The sequence below is a fragment of the Panthera leo genome (assembly GCF_018350215.1).
Source record: "Panthera leo isolate Ple1 chromosome F3 unlocalized genomic scaffold, P.leo_Ple1_pat1.1 chrF3_random_Un_scaffold_30, whole genome shotgun sequence".
NCBI lineage: Eukaryota > Metazoa > Chordata > Mammalia > Carnivora > Felidae > Panthera > Panthera leo.
Genome location: NW_024962231.1, coordinates 249,467 through 273,113, shown reverse-complemented (window position 1 = coordinate 273,113; position 23,647 = coordinate 249,467). Strand labels below are relative to the sequence as shown.

The 23,647-nt window shown below is 45.3% G+C and overlaps 1 long non-coding RNA gene and 1 pseudogene across 1 annotated transcript; both read left to right on the top strand.

Annotated features, from left to right (window-relative positions):
- The first annotated feature begins 16,269 nt into the window (after nt 1–16,269).
- LOC122212812 lies at nt 16,270–18,693 on the top strand (annotated as a pseudogene).
- Nucleotides 18,694–20,412: 1,719 nt separating this feature from the next.
- On the top strand, nt 20,413–23,211 carry LOC122212802. Its single transcript, XR_006199331.1, has 3 exons — nt 20,413–20,835; nt 22,602–22,706; nt 22,789–23,211. It is a non-coding gene; the product is annotated as an uncharacterized LOC122212802 (long non-coding RNA).
- The last annotated feature ends 436 nt before the right edge of the window (nt 23,212–23,647 follow it).

Genomic DNA, 23,647 nt, shown 5'->3' with positions numbered 1-23,647 from the left:
AGGCTCTGCATTGACAGTGTAGAGCCTGCTTGAGATTCTGTCTCTTTCCCTCTCTCTCTGCCCCTCTCCCACTACCAGTTTCTCTCAAAAATAAAATTTTAAGAACATTTAAAAAGTTATTAATACAAAAAAAAAGGAGCACTAAAGAGAATTTCTTGGGCTAAAATGAAAGGACACTAAAGAGTATAACTCCAAGTCATAAGAAAAAAGGTAAGGTTACCATAAGAACACTGGTAAAGGTAACCACAGGGGTAAATATGAAAGCCAGTATTAGTGTACTTTTGGTATCGTTTGCAACTTCTCTCTTTTTCCTATATAATAGCCAAATGCAGAACACAATTATTTTAAATCAATATTAATGGCTATGAAATGCATAAAGATTAATCTGTGACAACACTAGTTGGGGTAGGAATAGAGACATACAGGATCAGAGTATACACTATTGAAACTAAATCAGCATTATGTAAATTACACTCTTATATGTTAATTGTAATAACTTTTAAAAAAGGAATCAAAGTGGTATAGTACCCAGAAAAGGGAGGGCAGTAATAAAGAAACTGAGGAACAGAAAGCATAAAAGATGTACTAAAAACAAACAGGTAAAGAGAAGTAAATCCTTCTTTATTACCAAACTTGTTAAATGAAAATAACCCTCTTATTAAAACATAAATTGAAATGTGGGATAAAATACATCCTCCATCCAGATGCTAGACATTCACTTTAGATGTAAGTACACACAACAAATTAAAAGTAAAAAGATGGAAAATGTATCTCATGCAAAGAGTAACCAAAAGACAGCTGGGTTTCTATATTACTATCAGAAAAAAATAGACTTTAGGGGCGCCTGGGTGGCTCAGTCGGTTGACCATCTGACTTCGACTCACATCATGCTCTCGGGATCCATGAGTTCGAGTCCCACTCGGGCTCTGTGCTGACAGCTCGGAGACTGGAGCCTGGAGCCTGGAGCCTGGAGCCTGCTTCAGATTCTGTGTGTGTCTCTCTGCTCCCCTCCCCCACTCATGCTCGTGCTCTCTCTTTCTGTCAAAAATAAGTAAATATTAAACATATTTTTAAAAAGGAAAAAGAAAAAAAATAGACTCTAAATCAAAACAGGTTATGAGAAACAGAGACTATTAATAAAATGTTCAACACAACAAGAGGATATAACAATTATGAACATACAGGCACCAACAACACAGCCCCCAATATATATATAGCAAAACCTGAAGGAGAGATAGACTTTTCTACAATAGTAGTTGGAGACTAAATTGCCTAACTTTCAATAATGGATGCAACAACCAGAGAGATGAGAAATAAAGAAACAGAGGAATTAAACAATGCTATAAACCAATTGTATACATACAGAACCAACATATACAGAATACTCTACCCAAGAAGAGAAGAATTCACATTCTTCTCAAGAAAACATGGAATATTCTCCGGGATACTATTTGTTAGGCTATACAAGAAGTCTTTTTGCTGTGGTTTTTTATTTGTTTGTTTATTTTTCTGAGAGAGAGAGTGCGAGCAGGGAAGGAGCAGAGAGAGAGACACACACAGAATCTGTAAAAGGCTCCAGGCTCTGAGCTGTCAGCACAGAGCCCGACATGGTGCTCAAAGCCACCAATCGAGTGATCATGACCTGAGCCAAAGTGACATGCCTAACCAACTGAACCACCCAGGTTCCCCAGGCTACACAATAAGTCTTAATACATTTTAAAAGCTTCCAAACTTATACAACATCTTTTCTGATCTCAGTGGAACACAGCTAGAAATCAGTTGCCAAAGAAAAATTGGAAAATTCACAAATAGGTAGACATTGAATGGCACACGCTTAAACAACCAATGGGTGAAAGAAGAAATCACAAGGAAAATGAAAATGCCTTTAGTCAAAGACAAACAAAAACACAACATACCAAAACTCATGGGCTTAACAAAGGTAGTGCAGGGAAATCTGTATCTGTAAATGCATACACTGAAAAAGATCTCAAGTCAATACCGTAATTGTACATCTTAAGGAATTTTTTAAAAGGGTAACCTAAACTCAAAACCAGTAGAAGGAAGGAAATAATAAAGATTAGAGCAGATACAGATAAAAGAGAGAATAAAAGGACAATACAGAAAATCACTGAAACCAAAGTTGGTTCCTTGAAAAAAAAATCAACAAAACTGACAAACAGGACTGACCAAAAAAAGAAAAACAGAAAAATACTTAAATTACTAGAATCAGAAATGAAAGTGATTATACCAATTATACACAAATAAAAAGGATAAGAGAATACTGTGATAAATTATACACCAAAAATTTGATTACCTAGGTCAAATGGACAAATTGCTAGAAACATGCAATCAACATAAACTAACTCATGAAGAAGTAAAAAATCTGAATAGACCCATAAATAGTAAAGAGATTAAATCAATAATCACAAAACCCCCAACAAAGAAAAGCCTGGGGCTGAATGACTTCACCAATCCTTCTCAAAATCATCCCTCCCATAAAAACTGAAGAAGAATGAATATGTCCCGATTAATTCGATGAGGCCCAAAATACCCTGATACCAATGCCAGAAAAAGACACTACCAGGAAAGAAAACTCCAGGCCAATATTCCTGATGAATAAAAATGCAAAAAACCTCCATAAAATACTAGCAAGCTGAATTCACTGTAAACAAGTGGAATTCTCAGTTGCAAGGATGGTTTACCTTATGGTCAACAGGGCAAGGTTTCAGTTATACACGATGAACAAGTTCTGGAGGTCTAATGTACATCAGATTGACTACAGTTAATAATATTGTATTGCGTACTAGAAATTTGCCATAAGAGTAGCTCTCAGGAGCCCCTGGGTGGCTAAGTCGATTAAGTGTCCAAATTCAGCTCAAGTCATGTTCTCTCAGTTCATGAGTTCGAGTCCCACATCGGGCTCAGAGCCTAGAGCTTGCTTCAGATTCATTTCCCTCTTTCTCTACCCCTCTCTTGCTTATGCTCTGTCTCTCTTTGTGTCTCAAAAATAAATAAATGGTAAAAAAATTTAAAAAAGAGTAGTTCTCAGATGCTCTCACTGCCAAAAAATAAAAGTAACTATGTGAGATGGACATGTTAATTGGTTTGATTGTAATAATCATTTAACTATATATATATGTATATGTATATATATATAACTATATATATAACTATATATATATATATATATATTTACATACATACATAGTTATGTTATATATATATAACATATATATATATATATATATATATATAGCTATATATAGTTATATATATATAACATAACTATGTATGTATGTAAATATATCTCAAAGTATACTATTTTATACCTTAAATATTTACATTTTATTAAATAAAGTAAAAATAATAAAATGACTTTTAAGCTATGAAGCAAGAAAAGGCAGTAATGGAGGAAGAAAGGCTTATTTGCTTACATAAGAAGCACAACTGGGTTCTGTCCTCAGTGCCTCTTGCATGATCAGATAAAATTATCCCCAGGTTTTTGATTTAAGGTAGAAATCAGTTAGCTACAGCCTATTTTTATAAATAAAGTTTGACTGGAACACACACATGCAAAGATTTAACATCCTCCCCACTGCCCCCCCTCAAAAAAACCCCCAGCATATTATATATTTTAAAAAAGAAAAAACCTTGACATATTATTGGTGCTAAAAAGCAAACACCACAGTGTTTCAGGGTATAAAAGCAATATGTGAAAATCAGTAGCATTTCTATACAGTAGAAATGAACACTACAAAAATGGAATTAAGGAAACAATTTCACTTACAATCGCATCAAAAGGAATAAAATAGCAATAAAGTACCAAGGAGACAACAGAGTTGTGCACTGAGAACTGTAATGTATTGCTGAAGGAAATTTTAAAAGGCCTGAATAAAATGAAAAAAAAAATCTTCATTTCCCTCAATTAGAAGATTTAATATTGTTCGGATGAACCACTACGCAAAGTGATCTTCAGTTTCAACGATACCTCTATTAAAATCTGAACATGTTTGCTGGTTTTCTTTTGTTTTCCTTTGTTTTGTTTTTACGTACCCAGGCCCCCACTGATCCCCCAAGACAGCTCACAGAACTCATGAAATAGTCATAGTTGTCGCTAAGATTTACTACACGGAAAGGAAATAAGGGAAAAATAGCAAAAGAAGTAGGCATAAGATCAAAGCCAGGAGGAAGCCAGGTGCAAGGTGCCAAGGACTGTCTCCCAGTGGAGTCACAAAGGCCATGCTTACTTCTTCCAGCAATGAATTGTGACAACACAGGTCTTTACACCGTGTCCCCAGAGACTCAGCACCTTGAGGTGACTTCTAGCCATCTAGACACCCGCTGCCTTGTACTTACCAAAACGACTCCCCAATGCAAGGCAAGTGCTCAGCATAAGCCATGTTGATTGCGTGATTTAGAGGCGATTGATTGTAGACTTCCAAATTTTGGTCCAGCATGTAAAGAGTTTGGAGGTCATCACTCCCATTCTCACAAGAAGAAAAAAAAAAACAACAAAAAAAACTTGAAATCAAAACTCTTCTAGGATCCACAAGAGAATTGAGGTCACAGGGAAGAGTGCTGCCCCCAACACTGGAGTGGCACACAGAGAGAAACACAGCTTACTTGAGCAGAAAGACACAAGTAGGAGTTGCTGACAGGACCACTTTAAACCGTAATTCAAGAGTTGCTGGAGGCACCATGTGAACTAATTGGGAATTAAAATTATTGAGAACCAAATAAAAGTAAGTTGAGAACTAGTTGAGAATTAAAAACTCCCCTGGAGATCTGGTCTTATGGGGGACCCACACTTTTGTGAGTTTTACCTCCAGTAGTCGCAAATCAGGTTCTCATGTGAAAGATGGGAGGAAAATCCCTTACTGCTTCTGGCAGGAGGAGGGGAAAGTAACCATTCTGAAATACCCCCCAACAGCGTTATGCTCTTAACAAAGCCTGCCCTCAAGAGAAACTATTTTATTGGAAGTTAACAAACCTGAGGGAAGGGTAATACCTATCTGTGGCCCTCTCCACATTTCCTGAAACCCCAGAATAGAGAACTGAAATAAAGATACTTGTGAAGGTCATATCCCAGGGGTACAGGCTAACTAAAAGACTGAGACCTAATCCTACAACTATCCAAGGTTTCCTTTCCCATCACATCTTAACACTGTATCAAGAGCACTCCTGCAAAATAATAGGGGGTTATTGTGAAAAGAAGGAAGCTTCTCTTTAATTAGTCTCTAGGAAGACCCAAAGGCAACAGGGAACACAAAAACAAAGATGCCCCCACAGCATTCTGCTCTTAACAAGGCCTGCCCTCAAGAGAAACTTTTTTTTTTTTTGGAAGGCAACAAATGTGAGCGAAGGGTAATACCCACCTCTGGCCCTCTATACCTTCCCTGCAATACCAGAATAGAGAACTGAAAGACACTTGTGAAGGTCATATCCCAGGGGTACAGGCTCACTGAAAGACTGAAACCTAATCATACAACCACCCAAGGTTTCCTTTCCCACCACATCTTAACACTGTATGAAGAGCACTCGTGCAAAATAATAGGTGGTTATTGTGAAAAGAAGGCAGCTTCTCTTTAATTAGTCTCTAGGAAAACCCAAAGACAACAGAGAACACCAAAACAAAGATGCTGACAACAGAGAACACCAAAACAAAGATGCTAGAAGTTTTATTCTTTGACACCTACAGCTATAACACAGCCTAACCCCTAACCAGATAAACATAAAACTTCACACTAAAGGCCTATGTACTCTAGTTTCTATTACTCAATATTGTACATCCACCTTTCAACAGAAAAATACAAGCCATGCTAAAAGTAAAAATAAACAGAAGGGACCAAGAAAGGATAAGACCCAGACTCAGATATGGCACATTTTGGGAATATTATATGGGGGAGTTAAAGATTAATATATGCAATATGATAAGGGCTTTAATGGGAAAAGTAGACAATGTGCAAGAAAGCAGTAGCAATGTAAGCAGGGAGATGGAAACTTTAAGAAAGAATGAAAAGGAAATGCTAGAAATAAAAAGTATAGTAACAAATGAGGAATGTCTTTAAGGGTTCATCAGTAGACTGGACAGAAGGAAGAAAAGAATTAGTAAGTGTGAAGGCAAGTCAACAGGAACTTCTAAAACCAAAACACAAAATGAAGAATGAATGAAAAAGAGCAGAATGTCCAAAACTGTAAGACAATTACTAAAGGAATAACATAAATATAATTAGAATATTGGAAGGAAAGGCGAGACAGGAATCACAGAAATATTTGAAGTAATAATTTCTGAGACTTTTCCAAAATCAAAGGGAGACACTAAATCACAGATACAGGAAGCTCAAGAAACACCAAATACTATTAAAAAAAAAAAACTCCATATATACATAAGCACATCATATTCAAAGTGTAGAAAATCAAAGATAAAGAGAAACTCTGGTAAGAAATGAGAGGAAGAAGTGTCTTACTTATAGAAGAACAGGGTGATATTTACATTGGACTTCTCTTCAGAAACCATGCCAGTAAGAAGAGAATGGAGTGAACTATCTAGTGTATTGAAAGAAGTTAACATAGAATTCTGTATCCAGAAAAAAAATATTCTTTTTTTTAGATGTTTGTTCATTTATTTTGAGACAAAGAGTTCACACATATGAGCAGGGGAGATGCAGAGAGAGAGAGAGGGAGAGAGAGAATCCCAAGCAGTCTCTGGACTATCAGTGTGAAGGCAGACATGGGGCTAAGTCTCATGAAACCATGAGATCATGATCTGAATCAAAATCAAGAGTCACACGCTGAACCAAATGAGTCACCAGGCACCCTGACAGCAAAATTATTCTTAAAAAGAGAAAGAAGGGGTAAGTGAGTGGCTCAGTCAGTTAAGGTTCTGACTCTTGGTTTTGGCTCAGGTCATGATCTCATACTTAGGAAGACTGAGCCCTGCAATGGGCTCTCTGCTCTCAGCATGGAGCCTGCTTTGGGATATTCTCTCTCTCTCTCTCTCTCTCTCTCTCTCTCTCTCTCTCTCTCTCTCTCTCTCTCTGTCCCTGGCCAGTTATTGCTCTGTCTCTCTCTCTCAAAGTAAAAATTAAAAACAAAACTTTAAAAAATGCTTTTCAGGGGCGCCTGGGTGGCTCAGTCGGTTAAGCGGCCTACTTCAGCTCAGGTCATGATATCACGGTCCGTGAGTTCGAGACCCGCGTCAGTCTCTGTGCTGACAGCTCAGAGCCTGGAGCCTGTTTCAGATTCTGTGTCTCCCTGTCTCTGACCCTCCCCCATTCATGCTCTGTCTATGTCTCCAAAATAAATAAACGTTAAAAAATTTTAAAAAAAGAAAAAAAATGCTTTTAAGTGAAATAAAAATAAAGACTTTCTCAGAAAAACAAAAATTGAGGAAATTTGTTGACATTACTTGCTTTGTCTCGGAGCCCCTCACACCCTCACGGCGATACACACAGATATACTAGATATAGAGGGGGGAATAAATATACATAAATGTGTGTGTGTGTATGTATATATATATATATATGTATGTATAAATATATGGATAGATAGATAGATACACATGGGTATATATACAGAGTGATAACTATAGATCTATTTTCTTCTCTGTCATCTGGGAGAGCCAAGAAACAAAAATACATGAGTAGAGAGGAGCACACTTTTCACCCATATCTTGGTTTCTAATTCCATTCTTTAATAAAAGGAAGCAAGGGTCCTAGGAGAAATGCCTGATTCCAGGGCTATGGCAGGGAATATACAAGAACATCTTGTAGTGTCACAAAGAAAGAAGAGCTTGGAAAAGGATGGGGGACATGTCAAAGGTATACAAGACACAACTGAAAGAGCTTTCACTAGACAAAGCTTAAACAATCTGAGGGGGGAAATCCGTAAATTAGTATTGGATTTAAGCCAAGAATAAGACATATTTAGAGCTCCATACTGATATAAATAAATGACTTAATAAATAAATAAATGGGAGAAAAGAGACAACTCTCCATGTAGGAAATTTTTAAATAATTTAGGTAAATACTCTGTTTTCAGGAGCCTTGAACATGGGCTGCAGAGAGTAGCTTCCTTCCAAAGAATACAGTATGGAAATGTGAGGAAAAGAGTCAGTTCACAGTAGAGACACCTTCCAAAGAATACAGTATGGAAATGTGAGGAAAAGAGTCAGTTCACAGTAGAGACACCGACAAGCATGAACTCAGCCAGGTGATTATGGTCACTATCAACAGGGATACATCGTGTTGATAGCATGCTCCCTTGATATGTGAGGAGAATGACACTTCATCTCTGTTATTTCCTCAAACCCATACCCCTTTCTAATTATGAGGGAACACATCAGATAAATCTCCACTGAGGGATAGTTTTAAAGGGGGCCAAGATGGCTGAACAGCATGGATGTTCTCAGCTTCTGAAACGCAGCTACATCATCTCCAAACCATTTTGCATACCCAGGAAATCTGAGGATTGACATTAACAATCTGCATAACTTGGCCTCAGAATTCAGCAGGAATGTGCTCTGGAGAGGTGAACTGGGAGAGAGAAGCCATGGAGGGTAAGGAGCTGTTTTTGCAGCAAGAGGACAGAGAAGGGGGGGGAGGGTGTGGTACAAAGGGAGAGTACAGGAAAAGCACTCCCAACAAAAGTAGCTGGACAGAAAGAGAAAGAGTAGAAACAGTCACAATGGACTGAACAAGAAATCTGTTCCCCAAAACCACTGACAGTGATAAAGGAGATGGTTTCAATACCGTTAGGACTCTATAAACAGGGGAGTGCAAAGTCAGAAATTCTGGAGCTCAATACCAGGTGGTTCTCTGGTGAGGAAGCAAGGCAAATCCTCAGAAGCACGCAGTGAGATCCAAGGGGTCCATAGGTCACATGGGGAGAAACCCTTCCCCTGCATGGAGGTCATTTTTTATTTTATTTTTTGAAGGTTTGATTTTTTATTTTTTTTAATATTTATTAATTCATTGTCAAATTGGTTTCCATACTACACCCAGTGCTCATCCCAGCAAGTGCCCTCCTCCCTGCCCATCACCCACTTTCCCCTCTCTCCCACACCCCCATCTACCCTTAGTATGTTCTCAGTCCTTAAGAGTCTCTTATGGTCTTCCTCCCTTCCTCTCTGTAACTTTTTTTCCACTTCCCCTCCCCCATGTTCTTCTGTGAAGTTTCTCAAGATCCATATAGGAGTGAAAACATATGGTATCTGTCTTTCTTTACCTGGCTTATTTCACTTAGCAAAATACCCTCTAGTTTCATCCGCATTGCTGCAAATGGCCAGATTTAATTCTTTCTAACTTCCAAGTCATATTCCATTGTATATATAAACCATATCTTCTTTGTCCATTCACCAGTGGTTGGACTAGGATCTTTCCATAATGTGGCTATTGTTGAAAGTGCTGCTATAAACACTGGGGTACAAGTGCCCCTATGCATTAGCACTCCTGTATCCTTTGGGCAGATTCCTAGCAGTGTCATTGCTGGGCGATAGGGTAGTTCTATTTTTAATTTTTGCACTCAACTCCACACTGTTTTCCAGAGTGACTGCACCAGTCTGCATTCCCACCAACAGTGCAAGACAGTTCCCTTTTCTCCACGTCCTCACCAGTACCTATAGTGTACTGATCTGTCCCTTTTAGCCACCCTGACCGGCGTGAGATAACATCTCATTGTAGTTTTGATTTGTATTTCCCTGATGATGAGTGACGTTGAGATCTTTTCGTGTGTCTGATGGTCATCAGGGTTGAAAAAGCGTCCATTCATGTCTTATGCCCATTTCTTCATTGGATTCTTTGTTTTTTGGGTGTGGAGTTTGGTGAGTTCTTTGGAGATACCAGATACTAGTCCTTTATCCAATATGTCATTTGCAAATATCTTTTCCCATTCCATCCTTTGCTTTTTAGTTTTGTTGATTGCTTCCTTTGTAGTGCAGAAGCTACTCATCTGGATGTGGTCCCAATAGTTCATTTTTGCTTTTCATCCCCTTGCTTTTGGAGATGTGTCAAGTAAGAAATTGCTATGGCTGAGGTCAAAGAGGGTTTTTTTTCCTGCCTTCTCCTCTAGAGTTTTGATGGTTTCCTGTCTCACATTCGGGTCCTTCATCCTTTTGGAGTTTATTTTTGTGAGTGGTGTAAGAAAGTGGTCTAATTTCATTCTTCTGCATGTTCCTCTCCAGTTCTCCCAGCACCATTTGTTAAAGAGACTGTCTTACTCATTGCTCCTCTTTCCTGCTTTGTCAAAGATTAGTTGGCATACATTTGTGGGTCCAATTTTGGGGTCTGTATTCTATTCTATTGGTCTATGTGTCTGTTTATGTGCCAATACCATACTGTCTTGATGATTATAGCTTTGTAATAGAGGCTAAAGTCTGGGATTGTGATGCCTCCCACTTTGGTTTTCTTCTTCAATATTACTTTGGCTATTCGGGGTCTTTTGTGGTTACATACAAATATTAGGATTGTTTGTTCTAGCTTTGAGAAGAAATCTGGTGCGGCAAGGTCAGCAATGCAGTGTGCAGGAGGAAAAGGTGGTCCTTTAGATCACCAGGTTTAGAAAGAATGCGTGGCCTGGCAACTTGAGGGACAATAAGAAATGAAAATGAAATAGGTCAGCTTGTGTTCACAGCTTAGCATTGCATTTTAATTAAAACACAAAATCATAATCTTTTTTTTCCCCCTTGTGGTTCAGCATGTTAACTGGTGGATTACTCCAGCTCACCCAGGGGATGGATTTGGGGGATGAGGTCAGCATGTGATACATTCCGCCTCCTTTTTAGGTTCACTGAGAGCCAGTGCAGTCCTTCCAACCGTGGTCATTCCTTAGCTCCTGAGGAAGGAACAGTCCAGAGTCATTTCCTCCATCCAAATCTGGCTGCAATGCCTGATCCCGCACAACCACTGCAGGCTTCTTCCGAGGGGTCTGAATTGAGAAAACTCTCCAGAATGCATGGAAGTTGTGAGTTTGGGTCCAGAACACTGCAAAAAAAAAATGAATGCCACCACAAAGCGGCTCAAATGAATCTTTTGGTTTCCTAATGGGTATGAAAGTCATGACTAGACTGGAGTCTATCATGCACAATAGCATTATGTTGAAAAAATAATGTACATACCATAATTAAAAAGCACTTTACACTTGTTAACATTTTTAATATATTCATTTTACTCTTGAAAGAGAGATGGAGCATGAGTGGGGAAGTGACACAGAGAGAGGGAGACACAGAATCCGAAGCAGGCTCCTGGCTCTGAGCCATCAGCACAGAGCCCAACACTGGGCTCGAACCCAGGAGCTGTGAGATTATGACCTGAGCTGAAGTACATGCTTAACCACCTGAGCCAACCAGGTGCCCCTTAAAAAACACGTACTTTTTAGAAAAAAAATGCTAACCTTCACCTGAGCTTTCAGCAATAGGTAATCACTGATTGTAGATCACCAGAGCAGATATAATAATGAAAAGAATATAATAAGGGGCAAAAGTTAGCAGAGACCTGGAGGCAGCAAACGCTCTAGGAAAAGTGGCCCCCATAGACTTGCTCTACTCACGGTTCCTACAAACCCTCAATTTGCACAAAACGTAGTGTCTTCAAAGATCAAGAAAGCAAAGCACAATAAAATGAGGTAGGTGTTTCCTGGGTAAATTGGAGGGGGAGGAGTTGTCTACTTCCTTGTTTGGTTACTTCAGGCCCAATAAGGTGGAGGCACATCTCTGCCGATGTCTCCTGCATCTGCTCTCAGGGTATGGGGTCACCATGGGAAAGAGAGAAAGTGGGGGGAGATGAGTGGGGTTATTCTGGAGCTGGGGTGCAGGGAGAGGAAGAATTCCCAGTAGGTAACTACATACTTGACCACTGGCTATCCTTCTGGCCCATTTTTGCTTGTGTCATGTCCTCCTCATTTATATGGGTCCTATGAAGACACTTCTTTCAGATTGTGAGTGGCCAGCACAGATGCATGGGCACTCTGAGGGACAAGGGATTTTGCAAGTGTTTCTTTTGTAAGCTCCCAGTCTAAGCTTGGATCGGCCGAGACAAGTGAGACATTAGGTGCCTTCTTAAGGTGAGATCCTTAGTTGCAGGCAGGGCACAGCTGAGATCCCCTCTTCTGTGAACTGAGTTGTGTTGCCCACAAGCACCTGTGTTGGAGCCCTAGCCCCCACTGGGAAGGTATTAGGAGGCAGGGCCTTGGAGAGGTGGTCAGGGTGGAGCCCATGGGATCAGCAGCCTTATGAAGTCAGTACACAGCTTGCTCTTTTGATTTCTCTTTCTCAGCTGTGTGAGCTTTCCCCAGAACCCAAGCATGCCAGCATGCTGGCATCCTGGTCTCAGACTCTCAATATCCAGACAGTAGGACACCTTTGCCCCAAAACCAGAGGACCCTACCTCTGTCAGGTCCTAGAGAAATAATTTAGCTAAAGGACAAGTGAGGTGAGACCACAGACCACACAGAAGCTGCATGGGTGGGCAGGAAATTGCTTCTGCCTGACCTCTTCCTCCAGCTTTTGTGGGATGAGGACTGTCTGACATCTTGTGTGGGCTACCATGGGGAGCATTTCTGCTGCCTGCTGAGTCAGCAAGAAATCTTGCAGCAGGACAGGGTGTGCACTGCTTCAGAGACTAGCCCCTTCACTGTCTGATGATCCCACAAATTAGAAAGGTCTTCCTTGTTCCAAGTCTTAGGTTCCAGGCACTCACCTGATGCACAAAGATCAGAATCACACTTTGGCAATTCCAAGTGTCAGGTGATATCTCGAATCCCCAAAACCCTATGGCTCACATGATTACCCCTTACAGCCCTTGGTACAGATGACATATCCAAAGCATGTAATAGGTTAAAATTGATCCCAAGCTGTGTGGCTTGTAAGTGACTGCCAGGCAGCCAGGCTTCTGGTGGTGCTCCCATTTTGGACTGGGGTGAGTACCAGATGACCAAGGACTCTTAGCTGCTTCCTCCCAGCAGGCCCATTTGGTTTTACGTCCCTCCTCTGCATAAGATACAAAAGGGGCAACAGTAAAAAGTGACCGTTAAACAAGAGGAGATATGTCAATTCTAGGCATGAAAACATATCCAGGGGAACATGGGTGGCTCAGTCAGTTAAGTATCCGACTTCGGCTCAAGTCATGATCTCATGGTTCATGGGTTTGAGCCCCACATTGGGCTCTGTACTGACAGCACTGAGCCTGATTTGAATCATCTGTCTTCCCTTCTCTCTGCCCCTCCCTCTCCCTCTACCTTCCCCTCCCCCTCTTTCTCTCTCTCTCTCTCTCTCTCTCTCTCTCTCTCTCTGAAAACTAAACACGCCAAAAATAAAAACACACCTAGCATTAGGAATCATGCATGTGCTGGCAAAGGAAAGTCACATGTGTTGGGATCTGTGTGCTGTATGGAGACAGGACTCAAAGAGAACTCCAGATGGGTCACAACCTGTATAGGAGAAATCACACCAGGCCAGCTGAACAGGCAAGTGAGACTTTATTCAAGACTCCTGCAACAGGGAAGAGAGAGAGAACTTTACTCTGAATACAAGATGAGTCTTACAGCCACAGGCAGGGAAAGGGAGTGGATGGAATATTACCCAAGACTGGGCCTCCTGGGTGGCTTCTGACATCGGCTCAGGTCATGATCTCACAGTTCGTGGATTCAAGCCCTGTGTCGGCTGTGTGCTGACAGCTCAGAGCCTGGAGCCTGCTTCGGATTCTGACTCTCTCTCCCTCTGCCCCTCTCCAGGTCATGCTCTAACTCTCTTTCAATAAATAAATAAATAAATAAGTATTTGAAAAGTTAAAAGGAAAATGATCCAGGTCAACCTGAGGGGCACTTCCATCACTGGCCCGTGTGTCAACTGGACCAAATACATCATCTTCATGTCCAAGGACCCTGCCCCTGGGAAGGGATTTTATTCCAATATTCCCATTTCACCATCAAGGAGCTCTTTAAAGAACAAAGAAGCTGTGGAAGCAGAGGGTAGTCTTCATTCTGTACGTCATCAAAGGCAGTCTAGGGTAGATAACTGTCACCACACACACCCTTGCTGTGTGCCTGGATTTTCCCATGTCATTTATGGGGCATCACTCAGCTGTGCACTTCAGTGTTCATTGTATGGAGTGAATGAGCCGAGATGCTGCTTCTTTCTCTCTAAGCAATTTGCCTTCAGGAACTCCAGAGAAACAGAACAAATAGGAAATCGTCTATCTATCTATCTGTCATCTATCTATCTATCTATCTATCCATCCATCCATCTATCCGTCCATCATCTATCTATTATCTATAACCTATCTTATCTAGCTTCCTATCACCTTTCTATCACATATCTATCAATCTAGCTAGCTAGCTCTCATCCTCCTGTCACCTATCTTTCTTATTCTTCTATCTATCATCAATCATCTATCATCTTATCTATATATCTAGTATCTATCTATGTATATATTATCTATCTATCTATCTATCTATCTATCTATCTATCATCTATCTATTGGAGAGATTCCTTTAAAATAATGTACTCTTAGGGCTGTGGAAGTTTGGTGAGTCCTACGGTTGAAGGGGAAGGCTTGCTGGCTAAGGACTCAAGAGAAAGTTGAAGTTCAAATTGGAAGGCTTTCCACCATGGAACTGGGAAGAGCCAGTGTTACAGATGGAACCCAAAGGTACTCTGCTAGAGAGAGCCTCATGGCCTGTGAGAGTTTGGCCTTTTACACAGGCCTTCAACTGATTAGATGGGGTCCACCCACACTGGGAAGAACAGTGTGCTTGACTCAATGTCCACTGATTTCACTGATAATCTCATCTAAGTAACATTCGCAGTGAAACATTCACAATGATGTTTGAACAATTATCTGGCCACTTGGCCCAGACAAATTAAAAGCAATCAACCACACTGTTTCCTAGAGCATGACTGTTCCAATTGGAGTGACTTCTCCTTTGCTCCCTCTTGGCTTGGCATCCCTCTGGATCCATTTACTTTGGGGACCTTGTGAGCAAGCTGCATTATTGATATATTCTTCTGATTTTCCTCTCCTTGATTTAGCTCCCATGCAATGAGTCCCCACAGCAGAGAATGGATTTTGCAAAAATGCAATCATGTAGAATGAAATCTGTTCCTCTGGCATGCAAGTATTCTCTTTATGGCCTGTCTCTGAGGCCACTGAAACTCTGGCCACATTTGGGATTTCCATGCCTCCCTCTCCCACCTCCTTGTCTGATGCACACAGTGACTTTCGTGCCTCGGTGACCCAACTTTTCTTGGCAGATTGACAATATTTTACTCATCGTTCTGCACTCTGAATGTCTGTGTTCCCACAAATTCATCCATTGAGATGATAACCCCCAAGGAGATGATGTTAGGAGGAAGGGGCTTTGAGAAATTAGTAGGTCATGGAAGTGAAGCCCTCATCAATGAGATTAGTGCCCACTTCAGAGAGGTTCCTGAGAGATCCCTTGTCCCTTCCACCGTGTGAAGACACAGCACGTAGACAGTCATCAGTGCCTTGAAAGAGGGCTCTCAGAAGAACCTGACCATACCACAACCGGATGTCACATTTCCAGCCTCCAGAACTCTAAGAAATAAGCTGATTTTGTTCCTAAGCCATGCAGTCTGTGGGCCAGGAACTGAATTGGTGCTCATGGCCACCTGAGATTTTTTCAGGGAGGAAGCCAGAAGTTTGTCCTGACAAATACAAGGCTGTATGGCTCTGCAGAAGTTCATCATGAGCCCAGACCTCAGCCTTTCAGAAACGCTTCGCCACACCCTGGAGCCAAATGCTATGCCTGACCAGAACACTAACACACACCCTCAACTCACTCCTCTGGGAAGGTTAATCCCTACATGGCTGTTATTTCTGAGGCTATGTCCTCCAGTGGCTTGATCCTAACCCCACCCATGGTTTTGGCCCTCAGGGGCACACCCACTAGGTCTCCTCAAAGAACTGAATCAGGACCCATGCCAGGCACACAATGATTCAGTGAGAAGCCCAGAAGTTCTTCATGTCACGTGCAAGGCAATGATGGGCTAGTAAATCTTTACTAGACATTGCAGAGGAGATACCAAAATAATACCAACACAATATTCATGAATCACAGTCAACCGAAGGGTGCTTGGGTGGCCCAGTTGGTTAAGTGTAGGACTCTTGATCTTGGCTCAGGTCATGACATCAGGGTGTGTGAGATTCAGTCTCGTGTGGGGACAGCACAGAACCTGCATGGGATTCTGTGTCTCTGCCCCTCCCCTGCTCTCTCTCTTTCTCTCTCTCAGGTGTGACCAGACAGTTTGAAGGAATGAAGCCCCAGGAAACAGCAGCCAGATACCTTGCTTGCAAGATTCCCAGCAGCCCATTCAGGTGAGTGAAAGACCCACTTCTGGGAAAGCGCCAGAACCTCGGGATATTTTGGAGACCTTGAGAAGAAAAGAGTTAACCCAAATCAGTGGCAACTGCAGGCAACGTCTGATGGCAAATATCTGGCTTGGCCTCTGCCCTTGAGGAGCTGTTAGAAATTAATCTGAGATTTCATAGGATAAGTTCCAGCAAAGTGGGTTGAAAATAGCCTACATGATCGAGGGCTATCCTTGCTGCACTTATGTAAAGAACCAGGACAAGAATCGTGAAAATATACTTACTTTGCAAACAAATTAGTCTCACTTGCACCACAGTTGGAAGTAAGGGGAATAATGTAGGTTTTCGTAGTTGTGATTTCAGCATTTACCATGACCTGAGTAGTTGCAAATAGAGTTTCTTGTGTACAGACCTTCCTACAGTTGCTGTAAAGAAAACCCTCAATTGACAGAGACAGACAGGATGAGTGGACACAGTACCATGGTCCTCAGTCCCCACAGGCAGGACGGGGATCACAGAAAATGGAATTCAAGTCATGACAGAGTGAGTTTGGAGACCATTAGCATGCATATTTGGGGGGGTTAACTTAAGAGAACAATGAAGATTCACCACACAGTTGTGTGGACGTTGGATTCTAAACCTGTTCGCTGTGACCTGTTTGCTATAAACTATGTGAGGGCTGGATCCTTCCAGGCTCTTGCAACATCTCACAAAAAGTCTCCAAACCCACGTGTGCAATTTTCTCCTATTTCTGATTTGGAATCACTGAGGACTAAACTGGCCTTTTCCCAAAGCCATGCAGGCTGAGGTGGGACAACAAGAGGCTTCCAAACCAACATCTAGTAATTTCCACCTGCTGCCTTCAGAACTCAGAACTGGGATTATAATCTGCCCCAATCATTAACCTTTGACCTTTTGTTTCCACGGAAACACCCCTTAACATCCTGATACAAACACGTACACCCCAACTTTGGTGCACCTGAACCCCCACCTCCTGAAATGAGACACAACCACAGGGCGCTGACCTCTTTATAGGACTAAATAACCTGACTTGATGACAAACGAAACACCACGACTGCAGGGCATGTCCAACCCTGTTTACACCACATCTCCCAGGGCCTGTGAGCCTCGGGTCACTGACCTCACCTCCAGTTTCTCAACTGGGACAGGAAGGCTGGGCCAGAGGGGAGAAAGAGCCAGGCTCTGCGCTGAAGGAGGACGCTCCAGATGCCGTCGTGCGTTGTCCCTGCACTGCGGGATCCAAGATGGCCCCTGGGGGAGGAAGGGAGGAGGGCCAGGTGAGAGCCACCAGGTGATTGGACACCTGGTTAAGAGCAATATGAGAGGCTCTTGGTGACTGGGCAAGTGAGCAAGATACGTTGAGAACTTCCTCTTGATTGGATACCGGAGTGACACCAAGATAAGAGCCACCTGGTGATTGGACACAGCAGCGAGCCCATCCTGAGAGAGTAGGAGATAGAAACGGGAGGTCCACTGTAAGTGGGGAAGCGCTTATAGAAGAACTTGAACAAAGAGTCTGGGTCTTCTTAAGAATGTATATGAGGGGGAGTCAAGCTCCTTCTTCCCCCGCCTTGCCAGAAATTGTTCTCTGGGACTGCACGGAGGCGGGGACGGGGGGCGGGGGGGGGGGGGTGGTCCCTGCTCTGCTCCCTGTCACTGCTCCTCAGCAAGCCAGGTCCAGGCTGCTCTGCCTGCTGAGGAGCCTGACACCCTTGCAGCTTGAGGCCTGGTCAGGCCGCTGCGCCCCACCCGCAGTCTTGGTGCTGCTGTGGGTGGGGGCTGCTGGTTCTAGCGGCCCCTGGTAAAACAGCCCCAAGGAGCCCAGGGAGGTGCTGAACACAGCACCGGGCATGCGTGCAACTTCATGTACAACCTGTACTCCACTGAGAGGAGCTGGCTGCTCGAGGAGCTACACCCCCTCCATTCCATTACCACCGCCCAGGAAAAATTGGAAGCGCCATCACCCACAACAGGATAACTGAGATAGGTATTCATCCACATTGCAATATCTTTCATAGTGCTTGGCTTCTTGGATAATGCGAATACGATTGTTGCAGGCATATTGAGATGTCTATTGGAATTTTGGGGGAATATCAACTATGGCAGCTGCTGCTTTGGGAAATCTTGTGTCAGATTTATCTGGACTAGAATTTGCAGGCCCAGTTGAAGCTTTTGCTTTCAGATTAGGCTTGTCAGTTCCTGATTTTACAACAAAACAAGTGGACACGTGGCAAATACGTGTTCGTAGAAACATGGCAAAGCTGTTGGTGTGAGTATTCTAGGAATGTTTCCTTTGTTTTTCTTTGGAAGAGGTGAAGAAGATTAAAAACTGGAAAAGAAAAATTAACCCTCTTAGATTATCTATAAAAAGATGTAAACTAATGTACCCTAGTTGCTAAGCATGCTGTCACAACAGTTAGGATTTAACACAGTAAAAGTGTATGGATATGGGATCAAATAATTCAGCATGTTTAATGGAAAACAGTAACTTATTGTGGCTTGGTTTTCACAGGACATCTTTTAAAAAAATGCGCACGACCGCCCGTGTCCCTGCCTGCACGTTTGTTACAGTGAGCCGACCTCTTGCAAATGGTCTCATATGACCCTTGGTTAAAACAGAGTCCTGGGAGGTGGGCCCTGTTGTGACTCCCACTGGCTTGCCTGGGGTGGTGACAGGCCGAGCTTCCAGGCCAGGCAGGGGGACGCGGATGCCTATGTACCTAGGGTCCCTGCTTCACTACCTGCCCCACCTGCCCCCTTGCCAGGAGGCGGGGAGGGTGGGGGATGAAGCAGCGTCTGGGAGGAAGGAGGGCGACTTGACTTGGGTTGCCCAGGGTGGGTTTGCCTGGGGAGCAAGAGGTAATGGTAGAGTGGTTAGTAATTCAGGGTTTGGAGCCGAACCCCGAAGGGTGTGCTACTCATTCTCGGAGTTGCCTTTTATTTGTTCCTTTTCTTCCCTGGGACTCTGCTTCCTCACCCTTTATATAGGGACGACAGCTCCCATCTCATTGGGATATTTAAGGATCAGGTGAGAACTTGGCTCTGCAAGGAGCCTTGCAAGCCGAATGGCTCTGGAATATTTTGGAGGTTGTAACTGGCGTTCCTATGAAACCCGGGTGGGGGCAGCCTTCCTCTTGGAGGGGCTCGGTGGGGCAGGGAGGAGGTAGCAAGGATTTGGAAAGGTGAGGCCAAGAGAGGAAGGAGAGAGCAGCCTGGCTGGGGGAGGGCTCTAGGGCAGGGTGTCTTGACCTTGGCACTCCTGACCTTTGGGGCCAGATCCTTCCTTCTTGAGGGCTGTCCTGTGCATTAGAGGGTGTTAGGCAGCATCCCTGACCTCTACCCACTAGATGCCTGTTGCACCCCCACCCAGCTATAAAAATCAAAAATGCTTTCAGATATCGCCAAGGCCTCCTTGAAAGGGCAAACTGGTCCCCCCTAAAGGACCACGGGGTGGACTAAGACACCAGGTTGGACGAGCCTATGAAGCATCTTGACCGCTGCACAGCAGTAGTTAGTGACTTGCCCCCCTCCATCGCCAGGATGCCGGGAGCCCTTCCGAAGGCAGTCAGCCAGGTTCAGGGTGCACCGCATGGTCAAGAGTGGCTGTGTCCAGGCCTGGGCTTGGCCACGACATCTGACTTTTGCTTCTCGCAGGTTCCAGTCTCCAGCCACCGCAACCCCCTGCTGGACCTGGCCGCCTACGACCAGCAGGGCCACAGATTCGACAACTTCAGCTCTCTGAACATCCAGTGGGAGTCGACCAGGCCGTCGCTGGCCAGTATCAACCTCAACCTTGGCCTGCCCATGCAGCTGGTGGCCCGGGACGATGGGAGCGGCCAGAAGAATTTGCACGGTGAGCTGGGTGGTGAGCCCAACGACCCAGGTCAGAAGGACAGGGTGTCGTGAAACCCCAGACAGACGAGAGGGGTGCTGAGGAGGGCTGGCGGCTGCTGGGGGCCTTCGCTGGGGACTCCCCTTTATCCAGAACGGAAAGGAAGCAAGTTCACTCCTCTGCTTTGATCCTGCACAGACGTTCTGTGAGGCAGGACCTGGAATCTCTATTTCAGGGATGGGGACACGGGCTCAGGGTGCACAGCAGGTGTGTCTCCCATCCCCGGTTGTACGGATCAGCCAGCCTCTGGGACCCGTGCTGCTCTGAGTCATGCTGCCTTCACAGACCCCTCGGCAGCCACACATGGAGTCCTGTGCAGCTCCCCGAAGCTGCACCGTGGGCCTTTTGCTCAGGGCCCGCTAACTCTTATGGTGCATGCAGTTTAAACAGACTCAGTGATGTATGTTTAGGACTATGGAGATTTAAGACTGCAAATCACAGGGAGGCAGGGGGCAAAACCCGACACCCGTTTTCCTCTCCCTGGACTCAGGTTTGCAGGCCATCTCGGTGCACGAGGCGTCGGGAACCACAGCCATCTCCGCCACCGCGACTGGCTACCAGCAGTCCCACCTCAGCACGGCCAGAGTGGTGCAGCCGGTACGTCCCCAGGCCCGCCGGTGGCGGGGAGGCCCCCGCGTCTGCCTGCATCCTGTCCGGCCTCCCAGTGTCCTGAGTCCCTTTGCTGGGTCGCACCCTCTGTTCACTAACCCATCCCTGAATCGAGCGCCTTCCCTCTGGCTTCTGGCCGCCAGTACCCCTGCCCCACACGCCTGGCATTCAGGCAGTCTGGCCCTGTCACCTCGAGGCCCCGGCGCACAGCTTTGGGAGCCCTCAGCCTCGTCTGTCCAGCCTGTTTCCCCCCGCCCCCCACTCGTGGCCCTGACCTCAGACCCCGCCCGAGGTTGTGCCCAGGTGGCTCGGGCTTCTGTGCCTTTGCAGCTCCAGTCCCCGCTGCCTGGAATGCTGTCCCCTCACTCCCTTACTTCCTGTTTGTTAGGCTCAGCCACAGTGTCAGCCTCTGGGAAGCAGTCCCTGAACCCTGGGCACACAGTAGCTGCCCAAGGCCTCAGATCCCCCTGTGCGCCCCCTGGTATGGTACAGACATCCCTGCACGTACAGACTGTTGCCATCATCTGCATACGCTTGGGTCAAGGCCCGCTGACCCGAGCCTCCCCAGCCCAGCATCTCATGGGCCCCCCGCAGAGGCACTGCTCCTGGGTGGCAAATGGGTGCATGGAAGGGCTCCCCAAGAGTGGTCCTGCTGAATGATACCCACACCAACGTGGGTTTTGAGTAGGGTGAAGGCAGCAGATAATGGCTGGAAGGAGAGGGTGGGATGGGGTTCCAAGGGACCCTAAGTTCCAGCAGACGGGGCTTGAAATTGTCTCCCGGGTGGGGGGGGAGCAAGGGGGTGGAGACCCCAGTGGGAGCGGCACTGAGGCTGGCCCTGAAGGAGCACACCTGTACGCCCCTGGTGGCTTCAGCCCGAGGTCGTCTGTCCCCACCTGCACAGGGAGTCCCTTGGCTGTGGGTGGCCTCGCGGGCCTCCCCCTCCAGGGCATCTGCACTTAGCCTTGTTGGCCTGTGAGCTTTTCTCTAGCAGTACTGCTCACGCCTTCACTTCTGGGTGTCTGCTCATTTGAGAGTCCCCCCCCACCCCCCTCGCGCCTACCTGGCCCTTCGTCGCCTTCACAACCTGTCCTACGCGCTGACACAGGCCATTCGTTTACTGTCCCTTATAATGTAATCCTGACATTGGATTAAATCTGCATCATTGCCTGAGGACCGCTGTCGAACCCCCAGGGCTAGCACAGGGCTGGGCGGGGACGGGTGCTGAAGCAGGTGAGTACAGGGCCGGGTTGGGTCCAGCAGTCTCCCTGGAAGGACAGGCAGCAGCTTCGCATACGGATACGGGCAGCACCCAGGGGAGTGAGGGCTGTGCTGCATCCCCCATGAGCCCCCCGTGAGGACGCCTCCACGCCCCCTCCTCTCAGCACCTATATGCTGTTTGCCCGTGTCCCCGTCCCTCACACAGGGCACTGCAGCAGGTCATCTGCTGTGCACCCCCACTTTCCTGGAGTGCGTGGGAATCACCACTCTCATGGGGCCGGGCCACCTGGGGTGGGGCACCGGCCTTGGCAGAATTCTGGTTGCCTCAAAGGAATGTGTCCTCTAAGCTGGGCTTGAAACATGATGGTTTTACTGGGGCTTATGTCCCCAACATAATGAGTGCCCTGGGGTGACGCCAGGACCTGGGGTCTCCATGCTCCTTCAGGGCAGGGGTCGGTGGGGGGGGCGACCCGCAGACTGGCCAGGGTTGGGCCGTTGCCTATGGATCTAATAGCACTGCCTCACCCCTTCAGCACGACCCTCTCACGCCTGTGTCGGCCTCCATGGAACTCATCCTGGTGGAGGACGTGAGGGTGAGCCCGGAAGAGGGGACCATCTACAACCACCCCGATGTGCAGGTACGGTCCCTTCCACCTGCCACCTGGGCGTGACCCACGGGGGGGCCTCGCCTTCGACACCCAGGCCCACCCTTCCTTGCAGGCTGAGCTGCACATCAGAGAAGGCTCTGGCTACTTCTTCCTCAACACCAGCACCACAGACATCATCAAGGTGACCTACCAGGAGGCCAGGGGCGTGGCCACGGTGAGTACGGGCCCATCTCCACCGTCCTTGTCATCCCTCGTCCGGTGGCCTTGTGGTTATCAGATTGGTTGTGTCAGAAGCAGGTGCTCAATCGCAGCAGATGCGACTTGTAACGTCTTTAGAGTCTCTGATTCATTGTTCGCGAAACTTCCATCATTTGTGACTTTTGTTCCTTCTCTGCAAACTACCCACACTCTTAGTTAGCTAATGGTTTCCTGTCAATCAGTCTGTGAATTAAAACATTATCATATAAACACAAGTCTGACAACCGTAAGGAAGATTGCTTTTTTTAAAACAAAGTTTACTGATTTATTTTGAAAGAGGCAGAGAGAAGAGAGAGTGGGAAACAGGCTCTGTACTGTTAGCACAGAGGCCAACACGGGGCTCGATCCCACGAACTGTGAGATCGTGACCTGAGCTGAAATTAAGAGTTGGACGCTGAACGCACTGAGCCGCCCCAGGCCCCCCAGGAAGATTGCTTTTGAAAGATGTATCTGCTTTTTGTGTTTTCCCATATTCCTTTCTTGACCTTCTTCCTATTCTTGCAAATATTGACTTAGCTGTGCCTGTGATATGGAAGAATTTAGTATTCTGCTTTGGTCAGTGGTTACACCCTTAGTTTTTTCTCCCCCCCCCCACCGTGTTGCTCTGTAGGCTGGCTGATTATTTCTATGCTGTCATTTGTACTTAGCCATTCTCTCTTTGTAGAGCATTTCGGTTGTTTAAATCTCTCTCTCTCTCTTTTTTTAAATAGCCG